Below are 25,937 nucleotides of genomic sequence, written 5' to 3' on the forward strand. Positions count from 1 at the left end.
TATAAAAGGGCAGCAGGGAATTTTAGGGGATCATGGAAATTTTTCATAGCTTGATTTTAGTGGTAGTATCTTTTTATCAAACACACAAAAAATGTATACTAAGAGGATGAATTTTATGGTATGTAAGTTATACTGTAGCCTGGCTGTAAAACAAGTAGTGAAAAAAAAAGTTATTCTTTGGGGGATGTTGAAAAAAGTGTAGATTTTGTTCTACAACGTGGGTTCTTTAATTTATTTTAAAATCACAAGTTTTTATTTTTAACTTATCAAATTGTTATTCAAAAATCTTAAGTTTATACTCAAACATAGCTTATTTGCTTTCAACCCTGAGGCTAACACATATAAAAATTATATAAAAGAAAGGGGTAATTGTTCCAACTTTTTATTACCTTTGGTTTTCAGTTTGTTGAGAGGAAAGCAAAACAAAAGGACAAATTCACCTAGCGAAGTTCTAAATATTACAAAAACATTAATAAAACCTTACTGTAAATAAAGCCAGAAAAATCTTGCAGCCAGAGACAAATATACAACACAAACTTTGGTCTTTAATGACTAACAGCATACACTTAGAATGAAATTTTAACAATAGAGATAAGGCTGTGTATGTGAAGGGAAATGAACAGTGGCTGATCAAACAGAGCTCACAACTTCATGATTCCTCCCAGCCTGACTTGATTTGAAAAAGCTAGAGGGTACTTCAGAAAAAGCAACGTGGTTGGTTTGTCAGTGGTCATTAAGTTTCCTTCATTACTGAATGCTTAAAAATGAGGTCACACTAAATTTATTTTTAGGAATAGACAACATCCCAGAGTTTGTAAAGTAATAAATATATTCTAATTGAATATAACATAAACAATGAACACCATATTAACATACGTATATTTGTAAGTAATTATAATACTGATAATTGAAAGCATTATTTGTATTCATGTTATGAAAAAAGATCAAGAGATTAAGTAATGAGGCATGATCCGGTGGGGACCCTGGTACCCTTATTGTACATATTCATACAGTAGGATTGCTAGGTTACTTCTTTGAATTTCAGATATCTAAATTATAGCTTTTCAACTTATTCATATCCAATAAATACATAATTCAACTCAAGATAGCTTAAACAGTTAAACAGTTTATTATTTTTCACAATTGCGTGAGCAGCTTTGTAAAAATTTGGGGAGATCTGGAAAGAAAGGTGAGAATGAAATGAAGCTGATTAGCATACATACATATTTTAGAGCTAGACATTATTTAAATTTTGGTAAGTTTTGACTTTTTAAATTATATGTATCACAAATTTTGTGCCTGGGTCACAAGTACCAAAGTAAAAACATTAATAGAAAATATTTAAAATAGAAAAGGCTTCAGCTATTAACTAAATAAGGTCCTCTGTTATACCATGGTTGGCTACAGATAAGACTCTAAGAAGCTGAAGAGGAAAACAAATTATACACACTCAGGCTCTCTATGGATAGATACCCTCTACAAAAGAGGGCATTAGTTCTTGGGCCATAGTATCCCTTTTTGTCTTAATCAGTGCATGTTAGGTTGTTGACCCAAAATGTGTACTATTATTTTCTATTGGCTGATGTGCTGAGTCTTCCATTTTTAAAATACATCTATGACCTCTTTTTGTTTCAAGCCAAACAGCTCTTTAAAGTGATAAAAAGTGTGACGCATAGATTTTGGACATCAATCTTTCCTAGGAATTAAATTGCATTAAGCAAGCATTGTTTTGCTTATCTTCTATTTTGAGGTTCCACAAGGGAATTCCAAAATGAGAGAAAGCTGTGACAAGCATCTTAATTCTTGTTCCCTACTTGTGCTTGTCAGCTGGTGTGAGGAAATGATCTCAGAGACCAGAAGATAGAAGCCATACAAAAACAGAAATGAAACCTGAGTGTCACAATGGTGTCAGAGCAAAGCTAAGGAAATTTAGACAGCAGAGCAGCATAATCTTCAGTTAACCTCTATTTCATTTTCATAAATAGAACTTCATCTGAAGTACCAAATTGAAACTGAGACTGAGAAATGAGCCTGCTTATTAAGATGTGTCCAAATCTATTGTTGTCATGAGAAGTTGCTGACTTCAACTTCAGATTTACAACGTGAGTCATCATATTAGTATGCTGTGGGGGGGGGATTTTTAACTATGGGTTTTTACCTCAGAATGAGAATATGACCTTGGGCATCTGGGAAAACATTGTTAAAAGGGTTAGATACTTGGCAAGTAACTAGTACAAAATCTTCAGCAGAATAATATAGGTTAAAAGATCCACATATTTCCTTATATTTTACTTCCCAGGGCACTCAGAGTTATGGGAAAATATTTCAAATGTATTTCTTGTTTTCTCACAAAGCTATATGTTATATTTTAGGTGTCCTCCTCAATTTAATTCTTTCAGAATTAAAGAATGATAGTAATTTATTAATTATTGAAAAAAATCTCTGTGATACAATAATAATACATTAAGGAAGCACAGCTAGAAGAAAGGAAAAAAAATCCAAATTCAGATATAAAATAATTTTCCCTTAAAAATTATAAGTAAAAGCCTTATTGTCTTGTTATTTTAAACAAAATTGTAACTTAATATAAACTTATGACATATAAAATCCTATATAGATTGGGTTTTACATATCTAAAGATAATAGCTGAAATGGATTAGAATACCCTTGGGATCAACAAAATATCTGTAAGGCTTTGTAGAAACTTAAACACTTTAACTCTCTAGTATCATTTTTCCCTAAATTTTGCCTTTAATAATAATAAATTACTAATTAATATTATCATTATTAACAAATTTCAGATGCGTCCAAAATTAAATCTATGTATAATCTGAATATACTACAGAAATATTTTTTGCATGCATGTATATATTTGTATAAGAGAGTATACACTATTCATAAATGTATATTTAACAATGATTGCCCAGTTTTCCACCTCTCTGTGCAGTTTTCTGTATATGGGCTAAATAAATCTTAAGTTATAATGTTTAAATACCTTTCACAAATAATAAAAAATTTATTTTTTCTATGATGGGAATGTTAAAAATAGCAGTAAATATCAACTCAGAGACTTTTAACCACCAACTCAAACAAGATGATTACCAAATGTTTCTCTTGTCCTAGTCTTTCTCCAATTCTTAATTAGAAGACATGCCCACCCTTCCTCCCTCCCTTCTTTCCTCCCTCCCACAGTCCCTTCCTTCCTTCCTTCCTTCCTTCCTTCCTTCCTTCCTTCCTTCCTTCCTTCCCCTCCTAAGGAGGAAACTGAACTGCTCACATACTCTGTGTCTCTCACATGGTCCATATCACAGTTTACTTTTTCCTTTACTTACTGAGTGTCTGTTTCCTGTTTAGATGTGTAACATTAAGGGGTAGGCACTCTATTATCATTGTTTCCCTTATGACATCAAGAAGATTATTTTGGATTGATTCATAGATAACATTGAAATAGGTGAAGGAGTGAATAAATAGTGAATTTTATGTACCTCCTTTATATCTATAGTTGGGGATCAGCTTAATGATTTTATGAAGAAAAGAAATCACAACTGAGCAGGGAAAGTAATATCAAACAATGTTTGCAAAGTAGGACTTTATGAGCATATGGGCATTGGCTATCAGATTAAAATTTCTAATAGAAGAAATCATTTTCATTAATTTGCATTTTCAAGAAATTCTTTTTGTTGTGTAGAAAATCCTGGGTAGCAGATGATCAGTGATAGAAATGAGTTGTACACAACTTATGCTATTTGAAAGGCTGAGAATGAGTTCACAAACATTTAAATTTAATCAAATTGCTACCAAAATTTCTGTCCTTATGGAGCAAAAGAACATTTTCAGAGTGAAAAATTCAAATATTATAAGTCCATTCCTTTGCACCAATATGACTCTCATAATTTTTATAGTTTGGTGATCCCTCAACATTTGTTTGCCTATTTATTTTCCTGAATATAATGTCTATATATCTGATGGTTTTTCTGTTTATGAACTTTTAGATCCATACATATTGTTAAACTGAACCCCCCAATACATTCACAATTTAATTATGTATAAATCTTGTAGAAGCCCAGATGAAGACTGCAGTTCTGACAAATCCTTAGATTTTTGCTTAATAGGAAGTACAAAAAATGGTATATACTGTGTTCCTAACTGTTGTTTGTGAGATGCCAACTTATTACAAGTTGGTGAATGTAACCGTTAATCTCCTACCTGGTCTTTTATACTACAGTACTCTATGGAAAGCAGAGTCAAAAATGCATAACTCTTATTCACATCCCACTAATATTTAAATATATCCTTGAGGGAAGCTTCCTTTTGTTCCATTTAGCACTTCAGCAAATGACTAATGAACTGCAGAGAGCTTTGTGCCTCTCTTAACTTGGAAGTCATCTTTAATAGATTGCCCATTTTTAAATTATATCAGCACCACACTGTAAGTTGATGCAACAAAATCTCTGTTTTGTTATCTAACTTTAAAACTTTAAAATAATAACAAACAATTTGTCGCAGAACAACAGCTCCATAATATTTACAGAAGTGTATCAATGTGTGAAACTAAATACAAGGCTTGTAATGGTATGTCCTAAGGACTAACTACCAAACAGACATAGCCACTACAGACATTCACCAGCTAGGCCTATTTCCAATGGGAAACAATTTCCTCTGGCAGCTCTTGAAGTCTGTTTTTGTAGGAAATTGCCTCTTGGAGCATATAAAGCTAATTCATGATGGTTCCCAGAACTCTCACACACCAGACTGGAGCTCCCCTGTGGAGGAGGCTGCCTTGTTGACATAATCAGGCTCTGCTCTTGGCAAAGCTTCAGCTGTTTGTGTGGAGTCAGTCAGATTAGGCTGAAAGCCTCTAAATCTTCCAAAGTGTCCCCAGGAAGGGAATATAAAATGGTGATGGTGATATGGCAAGACTCAGGGAACACAGCAAAGTCATGACATTTGTATTTGGCTCTGTGACTGTGATTCAGTAACAGAATTTGCTAGTAGATTTAGCAGAGGTCACAACACAAAAGTGATGGATGATCTATAGTTCTATTTTTTCCCGTTTCATCTGTGTTATATACTGGGTTAACTTGTTTTTGGGGTTTTCTATGATGGTACAAAACATGTCCTCCTCCTAACCACCCAGTCACAAGAACAAATATATATATATCTACATATCTATCTATATCTATCTATCTATATATATCTATATATATATCTAAGATGTCTATAAATATTTGCATTCATGAATTTAAAAATCAATGAATGTTTTTCCTCCTCAGAAAATTTTAGGAAACATACATTAAGAAATTAAAAGAGAAGGCTGTTTTTAGCCTATCTCCTAATCCATTAAATACAAATTTATTAAAGATTTCCAAGGATAATAAAAAAGTTATTTACTCAAATTATAGAAAGCAAGGATATAAAAAGCTTGAATATGACCTTATGCATTTAATTCAAGATAAAGGTTGAAAATCAAAAGCATATCAATTTAAAATATAAAAGAACCAGCATTCCTTTTTCCAGGTGTGAGAAATACTGAGATTTGAGCATGAAAGTAATGTTGAGTTTGTTGAAACATCAGAAACAAAGAAAACAGCTGTGCATAGAATAGATAGGAATAAAATTGAGAAAACATTTAATCACACAGGGAGAAACTGTGCATTTGTTTGAATGTGATATTGTCCACAGTAGTGAGGACTGAAGTTCAAAATGAAAACTCAGTTCTGTTATAACTTTAGGCACTCCTTCATGGCTCTACATTTCTTAGGGGAAAAAAAGGGAATAAAAATCTGACATGAGATCTCTGCGATCATCCAGGATAAGTTTGAGCACTGGAATATCACAAATTATTTTTATGCTATACAAATTTTGCCAACATTCTTTTACCACTTCATTCATAGTTAAATATTATTTTCATCTACATTTTCTGAAACTTTACATATATTTCCTTTTGATAAAATCGTGCCTTGTCTTGTTTTAATACCGAATTTCTTCATCTTCATAGTAGTGCCACTTAATAACCCCTTACAGGAGCAGAAGTTGAGCCTATTCTCTGTGCATCTACATCAGCTATTATCTTAGTATTAGTTTTTACTAATTTACCTATTTTATCCTAAAGAAAATGAGCCAACTCAGGTAGAGACACAATTCCCGCCTTCCCCTATACATTTTTTTTTTTTCCCATTGGTGTCTACAAGAGTTTCTGGTTCTTTGTGGATTTTGGATAAATGTTTCTGAATAAATTCACCTTTAATTTACAATTTACTCTGCTTCCAAATTTCCTTTAGCTATGACTGGTAGGTAAAAGCATAATTTTGGATTAGGTTATTTTGGGCTTAATTTCTAGATTTCTGATAGTCTAGCTGAGTAATCTGGGAAAAGTCATTTTTCTGGGACTCGGTACTTTGCTTCTTGGAAGACTGCCTCATGAAATTAAGCAAAGGGGCCAAAATATTGATATGGAATAATTGTTTATGAAAACATCCAACACATAATAAAAGTCAAACTATAGCCTAACAATCAGTATCCTCATGACCCATTGCCATTGTCAATGAATGGGACTCCCTATGTAGAATCTATATGAGCACTTCTGTGGCACATGAACTCATGAGAGAAATTGCTACGTCATAGAATATGCTGAAATTATGAAGGTCAAATTTCTTAGCTTATATTTTTTGGGGTTTTTTGGTACCAGGGATTAAACTCAGGACCTTGTGCTTGAGAGGAAGGTGGCAGAACCACTGACCTAAATCTCCGGTCCTCTCAGCTTATATTTTTGAGATCTTGTTAGTTGACATTTTTATTTTTAATATATTCTATCTTAATTCCAAAATCGTTCAAAAATGACTTATTTTAATTTTCTCTGTAATTTGTATTTAATATTTTCATAGCACTTCAGGCTTGCCAGGTACTTTTTAATAAGGTTTCAAAGTATTAACCTGCTTATTCTTTAGTGACTAAAGTACAAATAGTGGCTTCCTTTTACAGAGGGGCAAAATGAGGAACAGAGAAGATACATACATGACAGGTACAAATGAGACAAAAATACATGCTGGAGACAGAGGGGTCTAACTCCAAAGTTCCTGTTCAGAACCACAGATCACTACACCATCTTTAAAATGTATTTATCTTAGATATCTTAGATTATATAGCCTTATTATTTATAAGGCTAATTTCTCTCCCTTTCCTTTACTCTTTCTTATTGGTACCTTTCTGACTTTTTAAAAAAACAAGTAATAGAGAAAATAAACAGCTAAACCACATAGAGAACAGAAACTGTTGCTCTTAAGTCTTCTAGAATCATTTACAAAACACTGTGTGTTACAATCCTTATGCTTAAATGACTTTCTCTTTACACAGCAATCTTCTGAGTCATCTATGTGTAGCTCTGAGGTTTTGGAATTTTTTGTCAAATAGTCTTCAAGAAGATAAAAACAAACCCTTGAAATAGTCATTGCTAGCCAACATGGTTGCCAAATACATACCTTGAGAATTAACATCAAGAGCTTCTTTCCAATTTTAAGAAAGAGTGCCAGAAAATGCAATAGTATTAGGAAGATGGTATAAATGAAATTTAATATTAAGTATTGATGAAATATGAAGAAAAAACTAAACATTAAAATTAAGGCATACACATTTTAAAATGAAACTAGTACACTATGCCAAATTTTCTAGTTTTACACTCATTGCTATGACCAAGCTTTCTATTCCTGTAAGAACACATATTAATTTTTACCTTATCTTTTTCTCATCTTTCAGTTTTCTATAAACCTATGAAACTCACTACACATAGTCTAATTGGAAAACCACCTCATTTTTTTCATTAAAAGGCTTCTCTAGATATAGTTCTACTGATTAAAAAATATAGGCTAGGAAGATCATCTAAGCCACACAGGGCACATTAAAGTTTATATTTGAAGAAATACTTTAATGCAATCTTGAAAATATTCATACTTTTTAAAAAAATGCTTAAATTTTGTTCAAATTTATTTGGAAAAATATGTTCCAAATTTACCATAAATAAAATAAGCACTTTATACATATTAATGTGCACATTAAGAATAATGTAGAAGATAGGTTTTCAACAGAAGAAACTTACTTTGATATTAATGGCTAAAATATACTTGATATATTTTACAATCTTTTGTTCTACCTCATTAAAATTAAACCAATATTAACACAATTTTTCATGAGAGCATGAAAAACTACAATACATAAAAACCCATGCGGATATTTGCATTTTAATATTACAATTGCAATAAAATGTATGTATTTGTAGCCATGTATTATTACAACCAACTAAATATAAGTAACATGTTCCCATTCTTTTTTTTACTTAAAGGGAAAATATGATGTGCTAGAGTTATTTACAGCAATTCATTTTTCTGTTCTGCTTATAATATATGAGGCACTAATCTCTAGTAACACACTGTATTCAAAAGATAGAAATGCTCACTTTAAAAATGATGCCACTTATTTGAATAATTCAGAACAAAAAGGCACTGCAAATACATTTTGAAATGGTACAAAAGCTCCCTCAAATGATTATCCAATCTGTATATTTCTAAACCAAAAAATACAATAATGAAAGTTTAATTATTTTCCTAATATTTTTATGTAAACATATGAAGAGTATTAAAACTTATTAAACATAGTATATTATAAATTTAAATATTTATGTTATAAATACTATCTTATAGAAAATTCTGACATATATTTAAATATATGTAACATTTATACATAACAATCACTCTTTATCATTTATATACCATTAGATTCCTCTCTTTCTTGAACTCCACATTCCTATTTCTAAAAAATTACATTATACTGTATCTAGATATAACAACAAAATTTCATATATATTATTTCCCAAATTCTTCATTTAGGCACCCAAATTTATTTTTTTTCTCCTCTAGCATCTTTTCTCCTTTGCTAATATTAAAATAGTTCCAATCAGTCATGGAACAGATACCTTTCCTTCATTTCTTTTTCCTCAAATTTCACAGAACATGGGAGCCAGTCATGCCAGTCACACCTCTAACATGTCGAACCATGAAATGGTACTCCCTGGACCCTCTGTCAGTGACCTCTGCATTTTCCTATCGTTTCTGCCTCTAATTCTCCATTCTCACTAAGTATCACCAATAATTTTTCAAAAGTGCTTCTCTGACATAGACATTTGGCTGTGTGCCTCAGTTAGCCAATTAGCCCTTTTTATCCTCACTGGGGTTCAAAACTTTGATTTGGATCCTAATTCTTATGCTACCACCCTTCTAAACACTTGCCAATTATTTTCCACTCTTACTCTAGGTCTCACATTTCAGAGATTGACTGGAATTCTAATGAAAGTTGAAAAGAATACTGGGAACTATTCAGTTGTCATTCAAGATACTTCCTGATTCACAGAAACTCAAACATGTTTCTTCCATATTTTACCTTCTGAACTGGACTTCTTCAGATACTTGCCTAATGTCTTAGTGCCATGGACACTGCAATTGGACATTACACACCATACTGGAAGGGTGTTGGCCAATCATGATGTGATCAGTTACACAGTTTCTGTCCTCTCTTGGTTCATGCTGTCTCTTTCCTCACTAGGCAGATCACCAAGGGCTCAACAACCCATACACAAATATATTAAGCAATATTAGAACACAGTCAGTACCATAATTTGTTTACAAATTACACTTATGGAGTCAACTATTCAAAGCCCTTTTTATGATATTGTAAATATAATATTTCTGTTTGAAGCAAAGGCTATGACTTGAATACAGATGTAATTTTACTAATTTGGAGTTTAATTTTCATTTGTAAGTATTCAAAAATTTAAAAATATGGTTACTTCAAAAATTAAAATAAGTCTTGATTTACTTGTGGAGATAGTATGCTCATGTAAAGTGAAATTTTTCATTGAAATTGGTAGCAAACTTTGACAAAAGCAGTATGCAGAGAATCCTATTTTATTTGTTAACTCTTCTACCTTATTCTGTGTAGTCTTTACTATGTAGACCAAGTCATATTATAATACTAAAGAAGAATCATTTTTTGTATTGACTTGTGCAGCAAAAAAAATCACTTACAAGGATGAGAAAACCATAAAATGTAAAGAAAAAAGTAGTGTTATAGGAATGGGTTTGATTTCACTATAGTAGGGCAGCTTTTCCATATGCCACTTTGAGTGTTTCTGTTGTACATCTGTTGCATGACAAACATAAAATGGTTGGGTTCACTATCAATTACAGGCTGGAACAAGTAAGATTTCAATTACAACAGGAGAGCAAAACAGCTGGGAAATCCCCAAGGGGAGGTGCAAGAACCAAGGGGGTGAAGCAGGCATCATAACGGTACATTGCACACTACTAATTAGGGAGAAATGAAGGCAAGTTAAAAGAAAATATACCCTGGATGCTCTGTTTTGTAGAGACCACTTGGGTACTGAAAACAGTACCTTAGTGGCTTGTCTCAGTCTGAATTGTCATGTAATTGTTACCTCATGAGCTTAAGAAAATTCTGGCATAACATGTGTAAATACCAAATAGTTTCTCTAGTGTGAGAAACTGAAAGTGTAAATAAGGATTAAAAGGATTAAAACAAATAATTGATAACTTGAAATAGGAAAAAGTCCAAAGGTGTAGGGGTGTAGGGGTGGTGGGAGGGGAAGGGGAAAGGAAAGAAAGGAAAGGAAAAATTATGAGAAAAGAAAAAAATGGAAACAAAATCTATGTAAATAGGGAAGGGTGGAGGGAGTGAAGGGCTCACAGGTAATGGGGAAAAAGTAAGAACCAAGATGGATCATGTACAGGTACAAGCACCCAATGATAAATATACACATATTGTATACCTAAAATGTACCAATAAAAGAATTTTTTAAAAAAGAAAATTCTGGCATAAAAGTATTTATTCTGACAAAGATAACTTATTTTTAAAAAATTGAGCATGATTAAATTTAAGTACTTAAATCATATCCAAATATTTTCAAAGGCCCAGTATCTTTAGGAGATTTCAATGTAAAAACAGAACTAAATTATGATAATGATTTTTTCAATAGCCTGCAGCTCCCTAAATAAGGAATGCATAAATATAGGCACATATAAAAGTCTTCTTGACAAACATCTTATACTTGGGGAAAAAAAATCAAGGATCTTATGCTATATACACTGCATGACAATTATGCGCTTTCCCCCATATGCCTGTTTTTTTCATATGTTTAATTAACTGAACTCTAAGCAGTACAAATTAAAACAGTATAAAATGCTATTGAAAATAAATTATTTTTGTCTATTGTAGGATCTAGTAATAGAGTGAAGAATTTGCCACAGGTTAAAAAATGTCAGAGCTGTTTACACAGTATATATTCTCTGTCATTTTCATAATCGACTTTTTCATAATAATATAAACAACAACAAATGTCTAATCTATGAACCCAGTTGCTCCATTTTCTTTTGAAATTCACATATTTGGTTTAAGGAAATAATACTAACCAAAACTTAATATTTTAACAAAAATTAATGGAAACACTCCAGTGTTTACCATATAACTCACAGAATCCTACAACCACTTGGAGTTCAACATAGTACTGAAGTTTTATCAGAAGTCTTCTCAAAATCATTCTCTTCATTATTATTTTTCTTATTAGTAAAGTGCTTTGGAAAATAAGAAATTATCTCATTAATTTAAACAAAAATGTTTTAAGATTCAATTAAAACAGTACAGAAAATGCAAGGAGACTCTACAGGGATGAATTATAGCTGCTGGAGAAGAATAGAACGGAGGATGAGGGAGAGGAAAACCTGGTGTCACTCTGGGATTCTGAGTTTGGGAAGTAGAAGCAGAGAAAGCATACAAGAATATTAGCATGGATTTCTACAGCACACAATATGAACATCAAATGTAGCTTCATTCAACTTCAGTTGAAAATTATGTTTGGCCTTACATTTTACTCCTTTTAGTATGATAATTTTTGAAAAGCAATAAATTCTATTGTCACCATTATGTCTGAGGGCATTATCTGCTATAAAATTGTTTACCAGTGATCTATCTTTATGATTTACACTAAAAAAAGAAAACTTAATTTCCTTGTGTCTTCCCTTAGTGTATACACGGTGAATTAGTTTTCATGTGATCTAAATCTTAATCCCTTAAAGCCAGCTGAATTGAACCAGGAAGGGTAATTTCTGCCCCCACTTTCCCTGCCCAAATTTCTTTTTCCATAACTTTTCCAGATTTTTATGACACTTCCAAAAGAATCAACACTGAAGAATTGATCTGTTGTAGCCACAATGATTACCTGATATTTTCATCAAATTATAATAATGACATTTCATCTCTTTTCTGAGCTAAGGATGAGTTGAAACTTTTAATAGTACAGATTTGATGATGGTAAAGGAGGCAATTTTCTTGTCAGAGCCAGTGTTGTGGGATGTCTCCCTGACTCAGAGGTACAGGGAGGAATTGGTTAGTGCTTCAAAATTGAATTCAGAAACATGCCAAGCCTCTATGAAACTGCAGAAGAAGGACTCTGTATGACAGGCAACAGGAAAATTGCAGCTGCTGAGCTCGTGCTTGTAGTCAAGTGCCACTTCACTCTTGATCTACATTAAGTTGACTGAAGGAAGGAAATCAATTACTATCGGCAGTGAACTTCATGTAGCCCCAGGTTTGAGATGCCAGCTCCATGCAGATGTGTGCCCTCAGTAAACATAATTCTGACTAAGCCTTCATTAGGTAGGAATGCTATTGCATTCACTGCGTTGAGACCTAAGTGGCTGTATTTTACATGTAGACAGAGACAGATAGAGAAATCCAAATATTAGAGACTTACGAACATCACTAACAAAAATACACTCTTTGAGTGGTTGATCCTCTTCTAGAGGACCAAATGCCGTGGGGAAGTAGTCATGCATGCACCTGCACAAGTGCTCACGCCACATGTTTGAGGGCATGCATACACTGCAGTAGTCTCTGGTGAGTACACTGGAGTCTAGACATTGAAATCTCAAAGACTGCAGGGACTGGAAATATGTGCTGCTTTCAGTGTGGGATCCAGTTGTGCTTCTAGCACTGGTGTCCCAGCTGTCCCCTCCATGAACTTTTTCCTCACTTTTACTCCTGAATTTGAGCCTTCAATCTTCCAAACAGCACCTTCCGTCTTCCCAGACATTCATGTGTTTAGCCAAGGCACCTGGCTCATTTTCACAAGGAGACAGGATTAGTTATCAGATGGCTCATTTTCAAAAGGGGAAAGAGTGCCTAGGAGTTACTTTGCACAAGCTCCTTCTGAGAGCATATAAGGTGGGCATTTTCTAGAAACACAAAGGAGAATTTTTCAACAAAAGTGCCTAGAGGAACAGGATTAAGATATACTTGATGCCACTCCTTGGATCATAAACAAATATCCATCAAAACTATAAGTCAATGAATATCCTTTTGATGAGATATCCTGTATAAAAGTGAAGCTGTGACTTGAAGTACCTAAAATACATTGGTTTCAAGTACATGGCAAAAATAACAGACTTCACTCTAAAATTTAGCAGTAGTGTACTTTCAAATACAAATTTTCAAGAATATCTGAGAATCAAAGAGATAATCAATAAAGAGAATTATAGGGAAGGAATGGTATCTGAAAAATTTAACATAAAGTGGACCCTTGAGTTACAACTGGCCTGACATACCAACAACTTGTGTTATAACCGGAATTTTAGTTTTAATTTATGGCCAAAGTCTTGAGTTACTATTCAAATGCTGGCTGCTTATAATTCCAGATGGTCTCAGATACAGATTTAACCCTTAAAGACCCCTATCTTGTGTGGGATTAATTGAGAAATCCTGGGCCAATGTCTCTCTAAGGACATTGAAATCGGCCTGAATACAGGAGAGAGATTTTGAAGGCTGTGCAGAGGAGACTGAGCCTTCAATTGACCAACTTGAGTTACAATCAGCCCTAGCAAATAAATTGAGTTCCTAAGTCAAGGGTCCACTGTAGATTACAATCTAATCAATTCAGAACAAAACCTAAATTTGTATGTGACTATTTCATTACCTATTTCATTTTCCAAAATCTTCATCTGAAGAATTACACTCAATTTCTAGATTGAATCACTAGAAGGTATTTTAAAGAAATGTCAGAAGAAAATACAACAAACACTGTAAATGGAATTAAAGATCCTACAAAATCATATAACCTAAATAGTTTGTAAATTAAGAATATTCAGCCTACAAAGATTCTTTGTGAAATAGAGAATATTTGAAAACTCTTATTTTATAGTAATGTCTTTTTTTGTGAATGGAGAATAGATATATTATTTTGTCCCATATATCCATCTTTTGAAAATTAAATTTATTGAAAACAAAAAGGGAAATCCACATAGTAATTTTTATATTTGTATAGAATCACAGATGTCATATTCATAATTTTGGAATTCTGGTATAATTGTTTGTGCTTAAATTCTTTTTTTTTCTTAAATTCTTTTATTGGTACATTTTAGGTATGCTACACATTTACATTTCTCACTGGGAACTTGTACTTTTACATAATGCATCTTGGTTCTTATTTTCTCCCCATTCCTAGCTCTCCCTTCATCCCCTCTACCCTTCCCTATTTACAAAGACTTTATTTCCATTTTTTCAATTTCTCATCATTTTCCCTTTCCAATTCTTTCCTTTCCCATGCTTCTCCCACTACCCGTACCCCTTTGGACCATTTCTTCCTATTTTACATTATCGATTATTCATTCTAATTATCGGTACACTTTGAGTATACAATATAATGACATTCATCATTGGAAATTTGCACCTTTACATAATCTCACTTGGTTCTTATTTTTCACCCTTGCCCAGCCCTCCCTTCAACCACTCCATTCCTCCCTATTTACAAAGATTTTGTTCCTATTTTTCCATTTTCTCATATTAATTCCATTTCCTTCTTTTCTTTCCCCTACCCCTCCCACTTCCTTCCCCTTTGTCCCTTTTCTTCCTATTTCACATTACCTATTTTACATTTTAGTCCTTATTTACACTTTCAGATTCTCACACCAGAGAAACTGTTCGGTATTTATACATGTGTGTCCTATTTATTTCACTTAAGAGTATCTCCTCAATGTACATCCATTTAGCTATAAATGTCTCTAATTTCTCATTTTTTATGGCTGAGTAATACTCCATTTTATATATAAAAAAAAAAAAAAGACATGGTCTTTATCCAGTCTCCAGTTGATGGGCATTTGGGCTGTTTCCAAGTTTTAGCTATCACAAACTGTGCTGCTATGAACATGGGTGCACATATATCACTGTGGTATGATTCCTTTAATTCTTTGGGGAAGATCCCCAGCAGTGGAATAGTGGGGTCAAATGGGACTTCCAGTCCTAGTTCTTTGAGGTATCTCCATACTGATTTCCACAGTGCTTGCACCAGTCTACACTCCCACCAGCAGTGGAGCAGGTTCCTCTTTCCCCACAGCCCCATCAGCATTTGTTATTGGTTGATTTCATGATAGCAGCCATTCTTTCTGGAGTGAAGTGGAATCTCAGCCTTTTTTCATTTGCATCTCTTGAATGATCAGTGATGTTGAACATTTTTTCATATGTTTATTTGCTGCTTTTACTTGTTTGTCTGAGAAATGTCTGTTCATTTCAGATGACCATTTTTGATCTGGGTCTTTGAATTTGGGGGATCTGAATTTTTTCAGTTCTTTATATATTCTAGATTGTAGTCCTTTGTCCCAAGTACAGCTGCTAAAATTTTTTTTTCCACATTGTAGATTGTCTCTTAGCTCTGTTGGTGGTTTCTCCTGTAGTGCAGAAGCTTTTTAATAAGATGAGATCCCAGTTGTTGTTTCTTTCAGCTAGTTCCCATGATACTGAGGTTTTGTTCATAAAGTCTTTTCCTATGCCAGTGTCTTCAAGAGTTCTACCTAACTTATCTTCCAGGAAGTTTAGTGTTTCTGTTTTAATATTTAGATTTTTAATCCACTTTGATCTTAGTATAGTTCATGGTAATACATATGGGTCTAGTTTTACTCTTTGGCAGCTTGAAATCCAGTTTTTCCAACACCATTTATTAAATAGGCTATCTTTCCTCCAATGAGGGTGGTTGGCTCCTCTGTCAAAGATGAGGTGGCTGAGTATGTCTGGAGTTGTTTCTGCATCTTCTAATCTATTCCCCTGATTCTCGGGTCTGTTTCTTTGCCAGTACCATGCTGTTTTTATCACAGTAGTTTTGCAGTATAGTTTCAAGTTGGGAATTGTGATACCCCCTTGGCATGTCTCTATTGTCTAGAATTGCTTTTGCTATTCTAGGCTTCTTCTGTTTCCAAATGAATTTTTGAATTGTTTTCTCTAGTTCTGTGAAGCATATTGCAGTAGGAATCTCAGTTGGCATTGCATTAAATCTATATAGCAGTTTTAGAAGTATGGCCATTTTCATTATATTGGTTTTTCCTACCCAGGAACAAGGGATGTCTTTCCATTTTCTTATATCCTCCTCGATCTCCTTCTTCATAGTGCTATAGTTTTCAGTGTAGAGGTCTTTTGCTTGCTTTGTTAGATTGATTCCTAGATATTTCATTTTTTTGGATCCTATTGTAAAAGGAATTGTTTCCCTAATTTCTCTTTCAGTGAGTCTGTTATTTGTGTATAGGAAGACTATTGTTTTTTGAGTGTTAAACTTGCATCCAGCTGCTCTACTGAATCTGTCAATTAGGTCTAGAAGTCTTTTGGCTGAGTTTTTTGGGTCTTCTGTTTAAAGCATCATAGAGTCAGTAAATAATGACCATTTAACTTCTTCCTCTCCTGTATTTATTCCTTTTATTTCTTTCTCTTTTCCAATTGCTGTGGCTAATATTTCTAGAACTATATTGAACAGGAGTGGTGATAGCATCCTTGTCTTGTTCCTGATTTTAGCATGAAAGCTGTCAGTTTTTGAACATTTAGTATGATATTGGCTGTTAGTTTTTCACAGATAGCCTTAATCAGGTTGAGATAAAGACCTTCTATTCCAATTTTCTGTAGGATTTTTATCACGAATGGGTGTTCAATTTTGTCAAATGCTTTTTATGAATCTATTGAGATGTTCATGTGGTTTTCATCCTTGGCTCTGTTAATATAGTGTCTTACATTGATTGATTTACATATGTTGAACCATCCTTGCATCCCTGAGATAAATCTTACTTGGTCAGGGTGTGTGATCTTCTTGATGACCCTCTGTATTCTGTTTGCCAGTATCTTGTTGAAGATTTTTGCATCTGTGTTCATTAGGGAGATTGATCTGTAGTTCTCTTTTTTGGTTGGGTCTTTCCCTGCTTTTGGAATGAAACTAACACTTGCTTCCTGGAATGAATTTGGAAGTATTGCTTCCCTTTCAATTTCATTGACGAGTTTAAAGAGTAATGGTGATAGTTGTTCTTTAAATGTCTTGTAGAATTCAGCAGTGAAGCCATCCAGACCTGGGCTTGTCTTTGTTGGTAAGCTTTTAATTATGTTTTCAATTTCACTCATTGTAATTGGGGTGTTTAGAATTTCTATATCTTCTTCATTTAACTTTAGCAAATCATATGTATCTAGGAATCTGTCCATTTCTTCTGTATTTTCCATTTTATTATAGTACAGGTTCTCAAAGTAAGTATTGATGATCCTCTGGATTTCTGCTGGATCTGTTGTGACTTGACCTTTTTTGTTCTTAACTGCATGGGTTTGAGCCTTTTCTTTTCTTTTTCTGGTAAATTCTTCTAAAGGTTTATTGATTTTATTTATTCTTTTAAAAATCCAACTCTTTGATTCATTGATTTTTTTTGTATCATTCTCTTAGTCTCCATTGTATTGAGTTCTGCTCTGACCTTTATAATTTCCTCTCTTGTATGAGTTTTGGGTTTGTTAATCTCTTCTTTTTCTAGGAGCTTGAGGTTCTACCTTAAGTTATTTATTTGAGTTCTCTCCTTTTTCCTAATATGGGCATTCACTGCTATGTATTTCCCTTGTAGAAATGTTTTCTTTGTGTCCCATGGATTCCTGTATGTTGTACTGGCATTATCATTTACTTGTGTAAACTGTCTAATTTCTTCTTTAATTTCCTCTGTGACCCATTGGTTGTTCAGGAGGGTGTTATTCAAATTCCATGTGTTTTTTTGGGTTTTGTGGTTTCTTATGTTATTGATCTCCAGTTTTATTACACTATGGTCTGATAATATATAGCAGGTAACTTCAATTCTTTTACATTTACTTAGAAATGTTCTATGAGCTAGCATGTGGTCTATTTTGGAGAATGACCCCTGTGCAGTCAAAAAGAATGTGTATTCTGATTTTGTGGGGTGGAACACTCTAAACATCTATTAAGTCCATTTGTTCAATAGCTTGGTTCAGTTCTAGAATTTCATTGTTAATTTTTTGTCTAGATGATTTATTTGTGTTAGTGGGGTAGTGAGGTCCCCCACTACATTTGTATTAGTGCTTATTTTGTTTTGCATGCCCATTAATATTTGTTTTGTAAAGTTGATGGCATTCATACTTGATGCATGTATATTTATAATTGTCATCTCTTGCTCTTGGATTGTTCCCTTCACAAGGATGTAGTGACCATCTTTGTCTCTCTTAATTAGTTTTTGTTTGAAATCTACTTTGTCTGCAAATAAGATTGCTACCCCTGCTTTTTCCTGGATTCCTGTCATGTGGAGAACTGTTTTCCATCCTTCTAGTTTCAGTCTATGAATTTCTTTTTGAGTTAGGTGTGTTTCTTGTATACAGCATATTGTTGGATTTTGTTTCTTAATGAATTCTGCCAGTCTGTTTCTTTTGATTGGTAAATTGAGGCCATTAACATTGTTGGTTATAATTCATAGATATTGACTCATCCTTGTCATGTTTTACTTTTGTTGGCTCTTTTATTTTTTATTTTTCCCCCTTTCCCTTTAGTGTCTTGCCTTGCCTGGTGGATTCCCTCGGATGGGCCTCATGGAGTTGTGGCCTTCACTGCTTTTTTCTAGGATATTGTTTAGTATTGTTTGGAGTGCTGGTTTGGTGTTCATGAAATTTCTCAGGTATAGAACACTTTTTAAAAGAATTTTAAGAGAAAGTCACAGACATCTTTTTGCCATAATTATAGAACAATTTTCTTACAGGGAAAATTTTAAGTTGTGAAACTTCAAAGTGCATTCTACATATACCTTATAGATTTGGAGATTATTTTAATAATAATAATTATGAAGTGTGAAGCCATCAGATTGCATTATGTCAGTATACTTTATCATACAAACACACAGTTAGGGGAATGTTAAGACACAGGATTAAAATAGTAACTATGTATTTAGTTACTTAACATGCAGATTATTACAATGATAGCTGATAATGTTGCCCAGTCATTTAAAGTGTTTAAAATATGGATCATCAAAGAGATGGGCCATAATATTTCATTTGGGGCTGGTACTGTCAAATATGGAAACATATGTTTAATGCAAGGGAAAAAAGACAAACAAAAACAAAACCAAGAGACTTTGTATCTAAGTAGTGAAAAAAAAGTATTCTGGTAGCTAAATACATAGTATTGGGTATATTTTTAGAAAATAATTTTTAAATAACTTGAGAAAAGTATTATTAAACATAGAAGACTATTAAGCAATAAAACTTAATTTTCTTTTCTCTAAGTACTCAAGAAAATCTCAAATGTGTACAACTATTGGTTGACACATTATATAATTCAGAAGATTCCAATCAAGCTGATAGATTATATGAATGCCTAGCCTCACCGTGACACATTGAACCAGATGTTTTTATTACCCACCTAAAATACTAGAAATGGAATAGAATCTGCCCTGCTAAAATAATATGGGTATTTCTATGCACTTCATTTTAGAAAAAGGATGCATATTATAAGTGCTGTGAGAGTAATGCAATTTTTACTTTGTTTGCTATTTTGTTTCCTATTTAAATTATCTTTAATTTCCTTCTCAGTCCTTTCTTTTCAAAAATGCAATAATTGAGCACTACTCTATTTATAATCTCCTTTCATTAAATGAATTTCCATTTCTGGAAAGCATATTCTATGTGCCTGAGATGTGATAAAACTTTTATACACTGAAAAAAATTATCAGTAATCTTTATAGTATATTCTCCTTCTTGATGTGGGGTGTAAAAAATATAATAGTAAGAGTTGCTGTGAAGAAGAATAAGATCTTTCGTTATCCCATTAATATCTCTCATGCACAGACACACACACACACACACACACACACACACTGTGCCACATATTCCAATTGTTTACTGATAAAGAACATAATTTACAGCAAATTGCAAAATTCAAATGAATCTTTCAACCATTTATTGGAAAGAAAGATAAATTTTAGAAACTACACGTACACAATAAAGTATAACACAGTTTTAAATTCTAGTACATTAAAGTTTTTAAGAGGTTTAGAAATTTTGCAATGATATTTCAAACTAAATTTTACACAACATTATATCATGCAACTAATTTTCTTCAAATTATTCAATTTTTCCTATGATAAAAACAATTACATAATATTTTATCTTCCAACTATCATTATAAGCAGTTTAAAAATAAAGGTATAACTCATTTCTACATATTTTTAGAAAGCACATATTTTTTACATATGTGCATATGTAAGTTAAGTTGTGTGTGTTTATTTGTTCCTGGCATATGTTTTCAGCTTGATTATTTCATTATCTTTCATATCTGACTCATAGTTTGTAAGACACCCAAATCTCCTCTAAGTATTGCAACCTAGCTTCAAAATTCAGTGCCAAGAAAGGAAGTAATATTTTAATAAATAGATGAATTGCTTTTATTATAAAAATGTTTCTCTTGCGGTTTGGCTACACTGTAAATTAATTTTAAAATTAATAAGCTCAATAAAAAGAACATATAGTTAAAAATGTGGAATATTTATAATTTAAGAATAGCTAATTTGCTTTGTAATTTCTGAAACTCAACTTTTCACCTCTGTATTTGCCAAGAATAGGCAGGATATCATCAGGTTGATGATCACATTTGATTAATTTTTGTGGGTTACAAAAAGGGACAAAAATTTCAATTTAATTTTGTGTTAAAACATCACAGGTTAAATATTTCCCCTTAAAAAGCAATTGTAGCATTCTTTGGAAGTATAATTTAATTTTTGTAATGCCAGGGTATTAGTAAATATTCACGCTCTGTCACTATCCTCAAAATAAATAAAACACCATATAACTGAAATCTTTTCATTGGGCACATGATCTCTATATTGCATATATACATAGTTAGAATATGTGTACATATATACAGAGAAAATTAACTTTTTCTTTTATTTGTTATTAATAGCTTACAGTACCATCGCTACTGAATATTATTCATGGGATTACCTATATTTAGCATTATAAGGCATTAACACTTTTAGTATACATTTGTAGCTGATTTCAATATGTGGTCATTACAATAATTGAATATATTAGGATGTATATTACTTTTTTCCACAGTAATATTCTGATAATATGAACACATTGGCCAATATTTCTACTGTCACTACTACTAAATAAGACACAAAATTCAGTGACATCTCGTCAGTTTAATGTGACAGCATATTAAATACTGAAAATATACAGCAGTGATGGTGGATTTTTTACAAACCTAACTAGCTCCCAAGGCAGCCTTGTTTAGCGCATGTTCAATTTGATAACCACTCTTGTGATTGTTTTTTAAGCATGTACGTGGTATAAGGGACCTGTGTGAGGAGACTTTTAAGGATGGTGGTGCATGTATGTAGATCGAGGGTGATGATCATAGATAGATAGATATGTAGATACATAGCTAGATAGGTAGATAGATAGATAGACAGATAGATAGATAGATAGATAGACAGATAGATAGACAGACAGACAGGCAGAGAGTGAAGGTCTTACTTGGCAATGCCTTTCAGTGATGGGATGAATGGGATGAACCACGAACCACTATGCTACTTAAAGGTAATGGATTCTAAGAGTCAGAAAGCCTATAGCCAGCCTCAGTAAAAACTATGTGTTTGAGTCCTTTTGAGAAGGGAAAAGTGGAGGGAGGAGAACTGTGCAATTATAAGTAAGACTCAATGGCAGTGAGAAATGAGTTTGGAAGAAGTCTTTGTCTGCATAAGAATTGCCTGATAATACTACATTTAACCTCTCTGAGGCTCCCAGAGACAAAGCAAAACCAAAGTGCTGAGGATTGATGCTGAAGATGGCGCTACACAATTAGCATAAAAAGAAGGTCTTGAGTGGGCTGCTTAGATGGACTGAATTACTCATCCGGAAGGAGAGGGTTAGTCCTCAGGGGCCACTATATCCTCAGGAAGGAAAAGAGAGTTATTCTTTCAATTTACCACCTACCAAAGAAAGAAAATATTATTTTTTGCTACTAAATTCAGTAAGACAGTTTGAGGTGCAGAAATCTTGTCTGCTTGAGAATGTTATTGAGCTATCCTGGAAAAACTTAGATTACTTTTTTTTGGTAAGGTTCAGATATTATAAACTAATTTAAAACAGGAACATAACAGGAATGAGATGTCAATAGCAAGGGGTTCCTACTATTTTCTTTGATTTGTAAATTATTTGAAATAAATTAAATTATTTTAAATCTACTGAGACTGAACTTAAAAAAAGACAACATAATTCCTTCCCTTTATGTAAAATTATATTCTGATGATTAGCTGCCCAAATCTGTTGATGATTATTTTTTCCATTTGCAAATAATTCCAAACCCTGATATAATTATATATTGAACTGAAACACTAGAAACTTTCAGTTCAAACAAGGATGTCAACTATTACAGGATATTCTTCTATTTGAAAATACACCCAGCTGATTTTTCAGATATCTTATGTGGGGCCCTGTGTTCTTCTCAAGTTACATCACAGTGATAAGTGCTTTGAAACAGTGTATCTGTAGACAAGCCCATCTCTTCTGAATGGAAATTTTGGATATCCTTGAGGAAATTCTGTCTTTGCCAACTTGCATGTTTTCAAAGAAATGTCAAATTAAGCCAATAGGTATCTAGTTTAGGTTCTTCTAACATCTTTTTAAATAGGAGGAACTGTACCTACTTTCAAAGAACTTAAAAATACAAAGCGTAACAAAGGACAGGAAAGCATTTGTGAAGCTCTTCTAAAATGCATGCTGTCCTTAGACAACTTTCCTTTGAAATTGGCCACAAAAGCAATAGTATCTAGAAATATTTCAACCTATTAAGAAGGAAAAAGAATCCCCTCAGAATGTATTGCACATTCATTTACTGTATCATAAAGATTCACAAGCCTTATAAAACACAAATATGAATAAATTTATTGATAATGGACCTATTTCCTATCCAACATTTAATAAGTTTATACTTTGAGGAATTGTGAAACATCACAACAAATAAATTACTTGAGATGAAGAGCAACTTTAAAAGAAAAGTAAAATACATTATATATGTCAATAAGAATGTTTTTAATGTAAAATTGCATGCATAGGAAATATGTATATCTTCCATCAGTAAAGTTTAAGAATCTGAAGTAAAACTGGGTGAGTTAAATTCAGCCCACACCGCTGCTACCTACCCCTCCCTTTTTTAATAACTGACTGAACTAATTATGTAACTTATTTCAGAATTTAGGTCTTCAGTGACAAATGAATCATATTAATTTGTTTTAGAATTCCTACCATGACAAAAATGAGAAGATATTAAAGTTCTTGTTTTAGTCTGAGTGAGCTGCAATAACAAAATACAGTTTTCCCTTGCTATCCATAGATGATATATTCTGGCATCCCTGCAGAATCAATATCTGTGGATGCTCAAGTCCTTTCTAATAAATGTTCTAAGATAGCATAACATATTCATATAATACATAGTATATTCATATTATATTCATATAATACCAGCCTTGTACGTTAAGTTTTCTCTTGATTGCTTAAAATAGTGATATGATGAAAATATGTAGATATTTATACTATACTGTTTAGGAAATATTAGCCTATATATGCTTAACACAAATGTGATCTTTTAATTGTCTTTCAGTGGGGAGAAGCTAGTAGAAAATTCTTTAGATGCTTAATTTTTGATGATTTTTATTAAATACCCCAGGAAGACAATAGATAAAGGTTGTGAACAAGTTAGTTTATCAGTTCATATCTGAAGTCAGTAACAGTAAATAAATTCCAGGTTTGTTTGGCCCTCTGGCCTGAAGACAAATCCGTGGTATTAAAGCAACTAGGAATAACTCTGTTCCCCATTTTTGGCTTTCAACTCCTCTCCCCTTTCTAACCTTCCAAGCCCAACCTATTTTCTTCTTCTTACCTTGTCTAGGCCAAAGCTCCTGGAGTTCCTTCTCTTTCCTTTCTTAGACCTCCAAGACTGCCTTTGAGCTGGAGAAGTCTCCCTATCCACCCCTCCCCTTCATCAAGTGAATGTGTCTAAATCTCTCAGTAATATATATATTTTTATATTTCCACATATCAACTGAGTTTCCCCAAGGAAACAGTGTAACACAATGTGGTTACAAGAGTATTATTGACATTCATCCAGTCCAATTTCACTATGCAATAAATGTCTCAAAGGGGCTTGTCTAGGATGACACCCTCCATATGCATATGGGAAATTTCCAAACTCACACTTGAATCTTGAGACAGGACTGATGTAGGAGACATTTTAATTGGAATGTATATTGAGAGAAAAATAGAAAATAACTTAGATGGCTAAAAATTGAGAAAGGGTATGTCTTCACAAAACACAGAGAGAAGCGCTAATTTATATTTCAATTGCAGTTTTAAAAGTAATGGCAAAGCCCTCAACAGGAGAGTTGAAAAGAAACAGGAGAGTTGGAAGATCAAAGGAGCACTAAATGAACGTATTGTCCTTCTAGCCAATAAGGCTTCCCTGTTGTGCATAAATGAATATTGCATTGCTTATAATGAGCAGGATATCATCCTGGTGAAGAGCTGGGAGTCTTTGGACTCATTTCAGACTATCCAGTGAACTTCTACCTGTGAGACTTAGCTTCATTTCACGGAGTCTTATTTCTCTATAAGAAAACATAATCATAGATTGAATCTAAATCTTTAGTCTAGTGCTTGACATAATATTTACCCCCAAAATTCTTATTGCTGCCGCTAGTATATTTGTATAAATCATCTTTGTACCATTTTTATCCTAGATTAAGAATATAAAATTTTATAAAATAAAATTACTTCATAGGAATAGTCAATCTTCATTCAAGAAGTTCATTTTTATGATATGCCTGTGTCAAAATTTATTCATAACCTCAAGGTCAATATTCACAATGCTTCTGAGATCCTTCCCAGCCATGTACAGACCTCTGAAAAATTTACCACCTGGCATATGTATTTCTAGCTGAGTTTGAAGAAGGCAATGCAGCATTCTTATTTCAATTCTCAGGTTGTAAATAAATGTCTTTTACAGCATATTTAGTGGCATTATTTTTCTCATATTTTTATTTTGGTGGTGACTTTATTGTTCAAAGTAGACCCCCAAACAGTACTGAAGAGCTACTTCTGTTTTCTAAATATAAAAAGTTTGTGACACACATTATACAGAAAATACGCATCAGATCAACTCTGTTTAGGCATGACTTACAGAGTCCCAGGCTATAGATCAATGAGATGAATCAACAATGTAGATAGAACAAGGTATCTTTAAACAGAAACATGCATAAAATAAGATTAAATATTGAAAAAAATATGAAAATGCATTCATAAGATTTTCCCCGTAACTTGACCTTGTATTTCTTCCAGGGACAATGGTTCAGTGTTCATGAATTCCAGGTTCAAAGTCACTTTATAGAACATTACTGTGTATGATATGAACTGAATGTTTTTCTGTAAAAAACATTCTGTTTTTCTAGTGAAAATCTAAGTATGGAGCTCAGAAATTTAGGTAAAAATACATTTGTATTGTTCTCTATAGTTGACACAGTATGAGGAAATTATGAAAGGAATAA

General features: G+C 32.9%; 1 protein-coding gene and 1 long non-coding RNA gene across 18 annotated transcripts in view; one reads left to right on the plus strand and one right to left on the minus strand.

Moving 5' to 3' along the window:
- The window catches only part of Pcdh9 (protocadherin 9), a 918,070-nt gene that overhangs the window by 513,897 nt on the left and 378,236 nt on the right, over window positions 1–25,937 (minus strand). The window lies entirely within an intron of this gene.
- The window catches only part of LOC110349013 (uncharacterized), a 98,219-nt gene that overhangs the window by 10,194 nt on the left and 62,088 nt on the right, over window positions 1–25,937 (plus strand). For all 5 annotated transcript variants that reach the window (XR_015443691.1, XR_015443692.1, XR_015443690.1 and 2 more), the window contains one exon: window positions 1,986–2,102. This is a non-coding gene — a long non-coding RNA (uncharacterized LOC110349013). The remainder of the gene's footprint in view (window positions 1–1,985; window positions 2,103–25,937) is intronic.

This window comes from Heterocephalus glaber, unplaced genomic scaffold (assembly GCF_053883595.1).
Source record: "Heterocephalus glaber isolate CG9 unplaced genomic scaffold, H.glaber_assembly_v1.0 deba00001577, whole genome shotgun sequence".
NCBI lineage: Eukaryota > Metazoa > Chordata > Mammalia > Rodentia > Bathyergidae > Heterocephalus > Heterocephalus glaber.